The sequence below is a fragment of the Ochotona princeps genome, chromosome 1, assembly GCF_030435755.1.
Source record: "Ochotona princeps isolate mOchPri1 chromosome 1, mOchPri1.hap1, whole genome shotgun sequence".
Lineage (NCBI taxonomy): Eukaryota > Metazoa > Chordata > Mammalia > Lagomorpha > Ochotonidae > Ochotona > Ochotona princeps.
The window spans coordinates 53,562,759-53,577,221 of NC_080832.1; the positions used below are offsets into that span (position 1 = coordinate 53,562,759).

Here is a 14,463-nt window from a genome sequence, read left to right on the forward strand (position 1 = left end):
AAAAGCTTGAGGAGGCCAGTTTCATGGTACAGAGGCTTAAGCTGTTGTCTGTAATATATGCATCTCATAACAGAGTGCCAGTTCCATTCCTGGATGCTCCCCACTTCTCATCCAGTTCACTGCTAATGTGCCTGAGGACGCAGAGGAGGATGATCCAAGTACTTGGGCCGCCCCGACATGCCACTCTTGTGGGAGACCCTGATGGAGTTCCTGACTCCTGGCTTCAGCCTGTTTCACTCAGTCCTGCTGCTGAAATCTTTTGGGGGAGAAGGATGAGCCAGTGAATGGAAGGTCTCTGTCTCTCTCTCTGTCTCTCACTCTCTCTCTCTCTCATCCCCTCTCTCTCTTTCTACCATTCTGTCTTTCAGGCAAAAAAAATTTTCAAATAAATCTTTTTGAAGACCTAAAGTTTGAGAAAATACCTTTAACTTTATAATAGCAGGGATACCTGTCATTTACAATGGAGAAAAGCTAAAGAAATGCCTGTCAGTTTTGGACTGAAACCATTTATGACGACAGTGGGTATGTGTTTAGGCTTGCATTTATAATGCCAGTTAAGATTCAAGTACCTATGCTTGACTCCTGGCTCTGAGTCATAACTCAGGGTCCCTCCTAATGCAGACCTTAGGAAGGGACCAATGATGGCTCAAGTGGTTGAGTCCCTGCAACCCACGTAAGAAACCTGGAAAGCATTCCTGGCTGCTGGCTTTAGCTCGCCCCAGCCTTGGCTACTGTGGTATTTGGAAGAGCGAAACAGTGAATAGCAACAAGACCTAAGGTTGGTCTGTTTAGAAAACAAATGTACAGAAACACAAAAGGATATAGATGACACAAAAATACGATGAAAATTACATTACAAATGCGTTTTGAAATTTAAGGAAGTCAACATACCAGGGATGAATAGTAGTGGTGAGAAAAAGGTACCACTGAAGACTTTGATGAATTTCACACAATGTTTTCAATGTGAAAAAGTTGCTAAATACAAAGTTCCCTGTGAGGGCTATGGGAAGACTACATCATAGAGCAGGAGAGAAAATATTCTGCTCGGCTTTGTTCACTTCATTTTAATCACAAAGAGAATTGGCCTGAGGGTAGCATCAACAGGAGAAAATAAAGGAGTGAAGCTCAGATGTCATGAATCATATCCATGTTTTTTCTCCTGAGTGGAGAGAGACGCTGAATAAGGGCAAATAATCAAACTGACTTCCTTTAACTCCTGTGAAACAGCTCGCCTCTGGGTAATTTCCCCATCAATGGGCGCTGCTAGATACTGTGCCCTTTGTGCACATAAGATGCAAAATAGAAAAACCTACCCAAAGCTCCTCAAACGTTGACCACAGGAAAAAGAATTAAAGTCATTTCTGATGAGAAAACAGGGTCACTCTATTCAAGTAGGGTTTTTTTTTTTCTTGAGGAGAAGGGGACAGAGCAAAGAAAGCATGGACCCTTTTTTGATTTTGTTCTCCAGTGCCCTGGTAAAATCCACCCATTTCATTGCTTCTGTCACCTTTTGTTAAGCTCAGAAACTGCAGTGGAGGGGCAGGTTTCTATTTTCTGTTGAGTAGTTCCACTGTGTCTTTAAGTCAGAAAAGCCCTGGAATCAACTCCTGTTTAGTTGCCAGGAAATTTGGCATCAGCTCCTACAAGAATCCAGTGAGTAGAGTAGCCCGGATTAAAAACGTGATTGCTTTGAGAATATGAGAATCATGATTTATGTTCCCATGTTAACTTAGTAAACAGAGAAGAACATAATCAGTTGTTCCAATGTTGGGAGAAAATTCCTCCAGCTGAAATCAGGTCTCTACTGTAAAGCTTAGGCCCAAAGAAACAGAACATGTCAAAGAAGACCTTATTATTGCTGGATCATTTGAAACTCTCAACAAAAATTTCAAAACACTTGGAGGTTTCTGGAAGAGGGTCATGCATGAATTTAAATGGAAATTAATTTCTTCAAGAACCTCCCACTTCATTAGGATTGACTCAGGGGAACAGAATGCTACCCACACTTTGCTCCTTTATCCCCTTTCAAAAACCAACAGCTTGTTAAGGTATCAACAAGTAGAATAGGGCTGGCTTTCCTTAGTCCCTCTCTCTCCGTGTTCTCTATTCCAGAGAGCCAAAGTTGATTCGCAGAGAAATTTCTCCTTCCTCTTGGAGTTCTTTGCCAAACTTCCCTGGCAGGGAGCCTTCTCAACCTTCCTGATGCCTTGTGCTTTCATGCTGTACAGCTCTTTGTCTTCACACCAAACATAATCTGGGGCTGCAGGCAGGTCTAAAATTAAGTTGGTTTATACTTGCATTCATATAAAATAGACTTGGTTGCATTTCAAATGCTGTAGGTGTGTTTTACATAACGGAATCAGTTGTTAGAATGGATTTTGGCCGAGTATTTATCTTCTCAATCACTCAGAGGCTTAATTGACTGTTCTGAGATCTGTTTCAGTCTCTGAATTTCCCACCCTTCTCAATCGCCTGGAGAGTAACTTACCTGGTTCCATTAATCTCGACCCATGTATAATACAGAAAGCAGGATCTTGTGCTTTTGGCTCTGAAATTCCAGACCTTCACTCCTGTTCTCAACCCCAAACTCCTGATAAAATATCTATCAAATCCATATATTGTGTTTCCCCCTCCAGCCCAAAATAAGTATAGAGAATAACAGCTTGAAGGATCTAAACATATTTCTTCTTCACAATGATTAAACATTAAGATACACATACATATATGATAAAGCTGAAGGAGAAGCTGCAAAGTAAAAAGTTCTAACATCTCTTCAGGAGTAAAAGATGGTCATAACCATCTGGGAAAGACAGAACAAGAAGTTCTATAGCTAAAGAATATCCATAGCAACCAACTCAAGAGCAAGAATTTTGCTGCTTTTCTTACACTGGAGGTTGACTTTTATATAACTGTAATCTATATGAATATGAAATAAGGATACTAGAGACATCTAAAAACTTTCTTCTACACTTTTCTAAGTATGCATATTATCTATTAAGGATGCATATTATCTGCTTATGTGATATTTTGTATATATATATGTATATATATATAAACACGCAATATTAGTCACATGTCTTACAAAATGAGCATGGCCATACAATTGAATTCTTTTGTTAACGAATTTAGCTAGAAATGATAATCCAGCTCTATTCTGCTCCTGTCTGGCCTTCTAGAAAGCAAGTACAGTGACATTCCCTATTGTCAATTTATAGTTTGATCAAGGAATCGAAGACAAAAGCTACACTAAGCATACTGTTGGAACCTAACAGTGAAGTCTACACAAACTAAACTTTGGCTGCTATTCCACTTTTTAGGTTGTGCTTCAAACAGTTTCAGGCCCTTGAAACTAATTTTTAATTAAGTAGTCCTTGAGTTAATAATTAAGATTAATTACTGAATATTTAAATGTGCATCTAAATTGCATCAAATAATTTTGTGATTTAACAGACAAAAATGTTTTGCAAATAGTCTGCCTGACTGTGTTCTACAGGACATAAAACAAAGTTCTTGTTTTTGTTTATAATACACAGTTATAACTTTGCAAAACAACTTACTGATAAGATAGTAAAAGGGAGTTCTTAGAATGAGCACTGATCATACTGATTAAGATATACACATCCCATATCCCAGTACCTCACTTGGAGTACCAGCTCCAACTCCTGATTTCAGTTTCTCACCAGCATAGACCCTGGGCAACAACACTGATGGCTCAAGTGCTTGGGTCCCTGTCATTGACCTAGGACTCAGGCTGAGTTCCCTGTTCCCATCCTCAGCCCTGCCTACCCAACCTCAACCACTGCAAATGCTAGTGGAGTAAAAGCATATGGGAGCTCTGTCTCTCTTTGTGTATGTCTACAGCCTCTTAAATAAATAAATATATAGAATGCAGTTAGTGTAAAATTATGTAATCAAGAACAGGGCTCAAACAATACAAAACATATGCCAGCACTGTGATACAGTGTCATGATTACAGTGCTGGGAGTCTAAATTACTCTGCTTCTGATCCAGCTTGCTGCTGCTACTGTGCTTGATACAGCAGAAAGGATGGCCCATGTATTTGGGTCCCTGCACCCACATGGGAAACCCAGATGGAACTTCAGAATGGCTTTGACCTAGCCAAGTTCCGGTAGTTGGGCCATTTGAGGAGTAAACTAGTGGATGAAAGAGTCTCTCTCTTTCACTCACTCACTCTGTCATTCAACTAAATAAAATAAATCTTCATTAAAACAATACAAAAAAATAAAGCAAGGTGCCAGCATCATGGTGCAGTGGCTTAAGCTACCACCTGCAATGCCAGCATGCCATATCACTGCCAGTTCAAGTCTCGGCTGATCCAGGACCCTTCTAACCCAGCTCCCTGCTGCCACTCTTGGCAAGGAAGCAGAAGCTGGTATAAGTGCTGGGGCTCCTGCCACCTACGGAAGGAGTTCTGGTTCCTGGCTTGGCCATTCGGGAAGTGAACCAGCAGATGCAGAATCTTCCTCTCTGTGTCTCTTCCTATCTATGTATTCTAACCTTCAAATAGGTAAAAAATAATAATTTCAAGTAAAAATCAGATGTAATTCCAATTGTGACAGAAATTAAATGATTTATGAATGGGTTTTAAAATATAGTTAAAGAGCTGAGGTAAGAAGCTAAATAAAAGCAAAATAACATGACAGTCACCCTTCAGTATCTGTGGTGTATTGGTTCCAGAATTTCTCCCAGATATCAAAATCTGTAGATGTTCAAACCATTATGAAAATGGTGTATTATTTATGCATAACTTATGTATATTATACTATGTATACTTTAAACCACCTCTTAATTACAATACCTAATGCAATGTAAATGCTTCATAAATAGTTTCTAGAATGTATAAATGGCCCTCAGCTTATGATAGGCTTACATTCCAATAAAACCATCACAAATTGAAAACATTACTAAGTTGAAAATGCATCTCATACATCAATTCTACCAAATCTCATGGCTTTGCTACACACTGCACCATTAATATTGGGAGTTCAGCTTTGTGGTCATGTGGCTGGCTGGAGCTGTACCTTGTTGCTCAGCATCATGGGAGAGTGTGGTAGTATATATAACTAGCCCAAGTAAAGATCAAAATTCAAAATTTAAAGTACCATTTTTGCACCATTATGAAGAAAAATAAACATATGTTGAACCACTACAAGACAGAGACCATTTCTGTGAATATTGTTTAGAGAACAGTGACAGGGAAAAAGTCTACACACATTCAGTACAGATGGATTTTTTGTTTCAGAATACTTCTGGACTCTAGTTTATTGAATCCGCTAACACAGATCCCCTGGATATTGGGGGTCTGATTACATATACTGTGACTAGGAGATGGGCTTCACACTCAATAATACAGTTTAAAATTTTTAAAAATAGAAAAGATACATTACGCAAGCAACTAATACTAATATCAGACAAAATGACTTTGAAATAAAATGTGATCAGAGATTAAAAGGGTCATTATATAGACAAAAGGATCAATCTGTCAGGAAGATATTACAAATACCAACACATGTACCTAATAAAAAAGCTCTAAAACGCTTGAAGCAAAACCTGATATGATTAAAGGAATAACTAGACAATGCAATAATGATAACTGGAAATTTCCATTTCCAACCTGAACCTGCAATAATGGATAAGATGATTAGGGAGAAGCTTAATAGGAAATATGAAAGCTCAAATACATTACACACAAACTATACATCTATACAAGCAGTATGTGCAGCAAATCACATGTTTCTCTCAAGTGTATTTGAGACATTCCCAAGAAAAGACCATATCCTATGCCATTAAACAAGCCTTAATAAATTTAAAAAGGATGGAAATTATACAGATAAGCTCTCTAATCACATTGGTGTCAAATTTGAGGTGAGGAATTTTTACATATTTGAGATAATATTGTGATAATTTGGGGGAAATGGCAGGAGGGAAAAACAGGAAGGGAGAGTGGAACCTCTATGACTGCAAAACTGTATCATGTAAAATAATAATAAAAATAAAACCAAACAAATAAGGGATATTTGAGAAATTCACAAATATGTGGAAATTAAACATTACACACCTAAACAGGCAACAGGTCAAAAACAAAGATCAGAAAATACTCTGAAATATAAGAAAGTAGGATACATCAAAAATTTTAGAATATATTTAACTATCCTTACAGGGAAAATTATAGTCATAAATACCTAACTTGAAGAGAAGAAAGCTGGGCCCAGTACAGTAGCCTAATAACTGAGGTCCTTGCAAGCTGGGATCCCATATGGGTGCCGGTTCATATCCTGGCTGCTCCACATACCATCCAGCTCTCTGCTTGTGGCCTGAGAAAGCAGTAGAGGACAGTACAAAGCCTTGGGACCCTGCATCTGTGTGGGAGGCCAAGGGGAAACCCAGGGGAGGCTCCTGGCTCCTGGCTTCAGCTCAGCCCAGCTCTGGCTTTGTGGCCACTTGAAAAATTAAGTAGCAGATGAAGATCTTTCTCTCTGTCTCTCCTTCTTTCTGTAAATCTGACTTTCCAATTAAAAAATAAATAACTCTTTTTTTAAAAAATACTACCAGATGAACAATGTAAACTCACACCACAAGACTCTGGGAAAAAAGGGAAAAAAGAAAGGAAAGAAGGAAGAAAGAAAGAGAGAAATAAAGAAAACCTAAAACAAGAGAAAGGAGAGAATATTCACGAGATGCGGGGAGTGTTATGAATCTGAAGGTTAGCCCATCACTTAGCACATCTGCATCCCACATCAGAGTAATAGTTCAAGCACTGGCTAGTCTACTTCTGATCCAGCTTCCTGCTAATGCATCCTGGAAGGCAGCAGATGATCACCTAAGTACCTGAACCCCTGCCATAAATGTGGGAGACTCATGGATTTCCTGGCTCCTGCTTCAGCCTGGCCCAGCCTTGGCTATTACAGGCATTTGGGGGGGATGAACTAGTGCGTGGAATCAGTCAATATCACCATCTGTCTGTGTGTGTCTCTGTCTCTTTCTCTTCTCTGCTTGGTCACTTTGCCTTTCAAATGGATGAAAGTACTAAACACTTTTTTTTTTTAAGATTTATTTATTTTTGTTGGAAAGGTAGATATACAGAGAGAAAGACCTTCTGTCACTGGTTCACTTTTCAAGTGGCCACAACAGTTGGAACTAAGCCAATCAAAGCCAGGAGCCAGGAGCCTCCTCCAGGTCTCCCAAGTGGGTGCAGAGTCCCAAAGCTTTTGGCCATCCTCTACTGCTTTGCCAGGCCACAGGCAGGGTGTTGGATGGGAAGTAGAGCAGCCAGGATACAAACCAGCATCCACATGGGACCCTGGTACATGCAAGGAGAGCATTTAGACATGAGGGAACCGTGTCGAACCCAATACTAAACATTTTTTTTTTAAGAAATAACAACATTTATCAGAAATTACTGAAATAAAAGCAGTACAGAAAAACAACAGAATTAAGTCAGTTCTTAGAAAACTAAATCAAAATCAACAAATTTTGATTCAATTCAGCTAGATGAACCAAAAACCAGGGATGAAAAACAGGACATCACTGCCAAACTTGTAGAAATAAAAAGGGAATAAAGACTGAACATTCTTGGGCCCGGCAGCATGGCCTAGCGGCTAAAAGTCCTCGCCTTGAAAGCCCCAGGATCCCATATGGACGCCGGTTCTAGTCCCGGCAGCTCCACTTCCCATCCAGCTCCCTGCCTGTGGCCTGGGAAAGCAGTCAAGGACGGCCCAAGGCTTTGGGACCCTGCACCCGCGTGGGAGACCCGGAGGAGGTTTCTGGTTCCCAGCTTCGGATCGGCACAGCACCAGCCGTTGTATTCACTTGGGGAGTGAATCATCAGATGGAAGATCTTCTTCTCCGTCTCTCCTCCCTATATATCTGACTTCGTAATAAAAATAAATAAATCTTTAGAAAAAAAAAAGATTGAACATTCTTAATTTGAAGATGCAAAAGTTTTTGAGCACTCTGTTCAAAATATGTTCAAATTTCAGATTAGGGAACTTCAGCCAATAAAATCTACACAAATATTTCAAAAAAGTCTGAAATCCAAAATACTTTTGGCCTGTAACATTCTACATAGGGTATTATTTCTATACTACGAATAACTCTTTAGCAACATTAGGTAGTCTATATGAAATGAACAAATTCCTGAAAAGACACAAACTGTGGAAACTGATTCAAGAGGAAAGAAAATTTGAATATAAAAGGAATGCTGTCAAATGAATTGTCCTAGGCCAGCACTATCCTAAGAGCAAAGTTAGACAATGACATTGCCAGAACAAAAAAAAAAAACAACCGACCAGTATCTACAATTAATATAAACAAAAAATTCTCAACAATAGATTAGCAAGCCAACTGCAACACTACAAATAAGAATAAATATGACCAGGATGTATTTACCCCAGAAACACAAGATTTATTTGAAATCAAATCCCAGTTAAGGAAACACCTATGTCAATGGAAAATAAACATAAGCCATGTTATCATCTCGACAGACATAAAAAACACTCAGTAACTTAGGAACAGAAGGAAATTCCTCAACCTGATAAAGAGCATCTATGCAAAACCTACAGATAACATCATTATAATCAGTGGTGGAAAGTTGGTACACCTGGCACAATGGTTCAACGAATTCTCCGCCTTAACGTGTCAGCATCCCATATGGCCGCTGGTTCACGTCCCAGCTGCTCCACTTCCCATCCAGCTCCCTGTTTGTGGCCTGGGAAAGCAGCGAAAGATTGCCTGAATCCTTGGGACCCTGCACTCACTTGGGAGACCTAGGGGAGGTTCGTGGCTCCTGGCTTCAGATCAGCTCATGTCTCGCCATTGCAGCCACTGAGGGAGTGCATCAGTGGATGAAAAATCTTTCTACCCCTTCTTATCTGTGTAAATCGACTATATATATATATATATATATATATATATATATACATATATATATATACATATACATATATATACATACATATATATGTGTATATATATACATATACATATATATACATACATATATATGTATGTATATATATATAAAACCAACTGTATTTCTATATAGTTGTAATGAAGAAAATATTTTCATTTATGCTAGCTAGAATCAAAGAGAATCAAGATTTACACATAAATGTAATAAAAATGTATAAAAACTTATGTATTGTAAATAAGAAAACACTGTTAGAAAGAAATCAGACCAAAATAAATGAAAACACACTTGTTGTAGGATGAACTGAATCCGCCAAACAGACATGTTAAAGTTCTATTCCCATGTATCTTTAAACATAACCTTATTCTGAAACAGGCACTTAACTTCAAATTAAAGTGAAGTTAGATTTCATATTAGTTATTTTTAAAAGATGTATTTGCCTTGACTTGAAAGGCAGAGTTACAGAGAGAAGAGAAACAGAGAGAGCTATTTCATCTCTTGGTTCACTAACTAAATGGCTGCAATGGCCAGAGCCGAGCTGAACCAAAGCCAGGAGTCAGGAGCTTTTTCAAGGTCTCCCATGTGGGTGCATCTTTTGCTCCTTTCCCAGGCACATTAGTGGGGAGCTAGATCATAAGCGGAGCCACCAGGACTTGAACTGTGCCCATATGGGATGCTTGTTCCACAGGAAAATGCTTAGCCAGCACCACCATGGCATCTCAGCCATTTCTTTCTTTCTTTTTTTTTTTTTTATTACAAAGTCAGATATACAGAGAGGAGGAGATATAGAGAGGAAGATCTTCCATCCGATGATTCACTCCCCAAGTGAGCACAACGGCTGGTGCTGTGCTGATCCGAAGCCAGGAGCCAGGAACTTCCTCCAGGTCTCCCACGTGGGTGCAGGGTCCCAAGGCTTTGGGCCGTCCTCAACTGCTTTCCCAGGCCACAAGCAGGGAGCTGGATGGGAAGTGGAGCAGCCAGGACAAGAACCAGTGCCCATATGGGATATTGGAGCTTGTAGGTGGAGGATTAGATAATTGAGTCATTGTGCCAGCCCCAAAACTTTTTTTCTTCATAAAATAATTTACCTTGGATATTTTACTATTAGAAATGGCTGGGCCCTGCGGCGTGGCCTAGTAGCTAAAGTCCTTGCCTTGAGCATGCCAGGATCCCATATGGACGCCGGTTCTAATCCCAGCAGCTCCACTTCCCATCCAGCTCCCTGCTTATGGCCTGGGAAAGCAGTTGAGGATGGCCCAAAGCCTTGCACCACATGGGAGACCCAGAAGCTTCTGGCTCCTGGTTTCGGATCAGTTCAGCTCTGGATATCATGGCCATTTGTGGAGTGATCCAGCGGAAGGAAGATCTTTCTCTCAGTCAATCTGATTTTCCAATAAAAGTAAGTCAATCTTTTTTGAAAAGTTTTTCTTTTTTTCTCACAGATCTGAAGTTCTGGCAGCTTCACAGGGAGATGATCTTCTTATTGGCAGCCCAGTGGCACAGAGAGAATCACAAGACAAGTGACAGGGAGTACGTATATGTCCCCCTGTGTTTGCTTGATCTCTCTCTGCCTCTCATGAAGCCACCAGGACACAGTCATGTGGTTTCCCACTAATGACCTTATCTAATCTTGACTACTTCTTACAGACCCTACTTCTACACATCACAGTCAGATTAAGTTTCCATTGTCTGAATATTCCACAATTTAATCTCTGTAATGAAGATTAAATTTCTTTTTTTTTTTAAAGATTTTATTATTATTGGAAAGCCGGATATACAGAGAGGAGGAGAGACAGAGGGGAAGATCTTCCATCCGATGATTCACTCCCCAAGTGAGCCGCAACGGGCTGGTACGCGCCAATCCGATGCCGGGGACCAGGAACCTCTTCCAGGTCTCCCACGTGGGTGCATGGTCCCAAAGCATTGGGCCGTCCTCGACTGCCTTCCCAGGCCACAAGCAGGGAGCTGGATGGGAAGTGGAGTCGCCGGGATTAGAACCAGCGCCCATATGGGATCCCGGGGCTTTCAAGGCGAGGACTTTAGCCACTAGGCCATGCCGCCGGGCCCGAAGATTAAATTTCAACATACAAAGCTGTGAGGACACTCAACCTGTACTGAAACCATGGCATAGTATATTGGGTGGTTTCTGAATCACTGACTGAAGACTTTACAAATAAAGGAAAGTCAGAAGCAGAGGCGCACAGTGAAAGCATCACTGGAAGCAGAGGAAGAGGCTGGAGTGAGGCTTTCCCAACCCCAGAGACTGCCAACAACCACCAGAAGAAACCAGCAGAGGGGACGGAACAGATTCTCTTCCAGAATGTCCAGAAGAAACCAACCTGTTTACACTTTGATTTCAGACTCCAAGCTTTCAGAATAAAGACAGAGTAAACTGTTATTATCCTAAAACACTGCCTCATGGTACTTAGTTTTGGTAGTCCTAAGGCACTAATACAACATTTCATGCACATGGGGTGGAAGAATTAATATTATGATGACAATATTTCTGGAAGGATTTATAGACTCAACACAATCTGTATTAAAATTTCAGCTGGCTTCTTAGTAGAAATTAACAAATTGCTAGCTAAAAAAATTCATGTAGGAATTAAAAGGGTTCAAAACAGGGTCGGTATCATGGTGTAGCTGACTAAGCCTCCAACTGCAGTGCCAACATCCCTTATGGGTGCCAGTTTGAGTCCCAGCTATGCCACTTCTGATCCAGCTCCCTGCTAGTGGCCTAGGGAGCCAGTGGTGGATGGCTGAAGTCTTTACATCCCTGTATTCAAATGGGAGACCTGGAAGAAGCCTCTGGTTCCAGTTTTGGACCAATCATTGCAGCCAGTTGGGAAGAAAACCACTGGGTAGATTTCTCCCCCACCCCTATGTCTCTCCCCCTCAACTGTAACTCTGCCTTTACAATAAAAAGTAAAAGTAAGCTAAAAAATAAAAAAGATTCAGACTAGTTAAAAAAACCTTGGGGGAAAAAAGAATAAAACTGGAGGGCCATACGAGCTGATCTCTTACCACAAAGGCACAGCAATCAAGACAGTGTGGTACTGACATTCGAAGAGAAAAAAAAAGTGTAATGAGATTTTTAAAAAATCCATGGAAAGCAAATATCATCAAAAAACTATTTTATGGACCTCAACTTTCTTGCATAAAAATAAAGTTATCTGTGAGTTCATTTTTTCAGAAGCATCTTTAAGTATAAATGAAAGTTCAGAAATAATTCAGCTCATTTTTCAACAAGGGTATCAACACAACTCAATAAATAGAATAACCTTTTTAATAAGTAGTCCAGAGATGACTGGATATTGAAAGGAAAAAGAATATAGTTGGATCCCTACTTTAATATACTTTAGTACAAAAATTTAAATTAATCAAATACCTAAATGTAACAGCTTAAAACCACAAAACTCTTGGAAGAAATTACAGGCTTGGATCTTTCTATCACCTTGGATTAAATAAAGATTTTAAAAATAGGATATGGGCATAAACCAAAAAAAAGATGAATGAGACATCATCAAAATTAAGTACATTTGTTCTTTAAGCATGAAGACAAACCACAGAATGTAAGGATCTTATTTGTAAATTACATGTTTAACAAGGAATGTGTATGCAACATACATAGAGAAAACTTAAATTCAATAACAACAACAACAAAAAAAAGACAAGTGACCCAATTATAAAAATGGGAAAATAGGGCCCGGCACGATAGCATAATGGTTAAGGTCTTCGCCTTGAACACGCCAGGATCCCATATGGGCGCCAGTTCTAATCCCGGCTACTCCACTTCCCATCCAGCTCCCTGCTTGTGGCCAGGGAAAGCAGTCAAGGACGGCCCAGAGCATTGGGACCCTGCACCCACATGGGAGACCCGGAGGAAGTTCCTGGCTCCTGGCTTCGGATCGGCACAGCACTGGCCGTTGAGCTCACTTGGGGAGTGAATCATCGGATGGAAGATCTTCCTCTCTGTCTCTCCTCCTCTCTGTACATCTGCCTTTCCAATAAAATAAATAAATCTTTTTTTAAATGGAAAAATATCTAAACATATTTTTTCCTAAAAAAAAAAAACATACAAATTGGGCTTGGCACAGTAGCCTAGAGGCTAAAGTCCTCACTTTGCATGCACCAGGGTCCCATATGGGTGCTGGTTCATATCCTGACTGCTCCACTTCCCTTCCAACACCCTGCTTGTGTCCTGGGAAAGCAGTCAAGGACGGCCCAAAGCCTTGGGACCCTGCACCCACTTGGGAGACCAGGAAGAAGCTCCTGGCTCCTGGTTTTGGATCAGCTCGGCTCTGGTTCTTGGCAGCCACTTGGGGAGTGAACCAGTGGACACAAAATCTTTCTGTATCTCCTTCTCTCTGTAAATTTGACTTTACAATAATAAATACACAAATATTTTAAAAAAAGGAGATGCACAAATTGCAGTAATTGTATAAAAAGATGGTCAATATGGATTAGCCATCAAAGTAATACAAATCAGTCACAATCAGATACTATTTCCTACTCATTAGGGTGGGCTGAATTATATCTCCTAAAAAGGTAAGTAGAATTTCAAAATCCCCACTTTCTCAAAATGATTAAGCAATATTGTCACTACAGATGTTAGTGGTCCCCTTAGTTCAATATGACTATTAACCTTGCAAAAAAAGGAGAGAAACATATGGAAAGCTGGCACATGACAACAGAGATAGATAGGAGCAATGCATCTACAAGCAAAGGAACACCATGTGTGCACAAGAAATGACAGATGGTACATGGGGTGAGGAAGAAGTCAGCCCTAGAAGCCTCTGGGGATCACGGCCTGCCAACACCTCAATTCTGGACCTCTGGTCTCTGAAATCATAAGATTTTATTTTTTTTCTGTTTTTATCTTTCTCATTTTATTTGAAAGGCAGAGAAAGGAAGGAAGAAAAGCAGAAAGAGAGGGAGAAGGAGAGTTAGAGACAGAGACAGAGAGAGAGAGAGAGAGAGAGAGAAAGAGAGAGTCAATCATTGATTAGTTGATTCACTCCCCACATGCCCTCATCAGCCTGAGCTAGTTCAGTCCAAAGCTAAGAGCAAGGAATTCCATCCAGGTCTCCCACCTGATTGGTGATCCATCTACTTAAGCTATCACTTAGAAATTAGCAGGAAACTGAACTGGATGCAGAGGAGCCAGGATTCAACCAGGCACTGCAATATGAGACATGGGCATTCCAGTCAGCTCTTAACCATTGTGGGAAACATCTGCTCAGAGCAGACATATTTCTGATGTTTTTCATTGACCAGTTTGTGGTACTTTATTGCAGATGCAGTAGAAAATTATCACAGGAGTATAATCATAGAGACAGATAATAAGATAGTGAGCACTATCAGAATCCCCATATACTACTAGTGGGCCTATAAAATGATACAGCTGAAGGAGACAATTTGGAAGTTTCTTAGGAATCTAAATATAGAATTACTACACAAGCCAGTAACCCTATCATACAGTCATGGGAAATAAGAATGTAAGTCCACATCAAACACATATAAAAATGCTCATT

The 14,463-nt window shown here is 40.1% G+C and overlaps 1 protein-coding gene across 2 annotated transcripts in view; it reads right to left on the minus strand.

Annotated features, from left to right (window-relative positions):
- Positions 1 to 14,463, minus strand: part of AFG1L (AFG1 like ATPase) — a 187,153-nt gene that overhangs the window by 42,313 nt on the left and 130,377 nt on the right. The gene's annotated exons all lie outside the window — the stretch shown is intronic.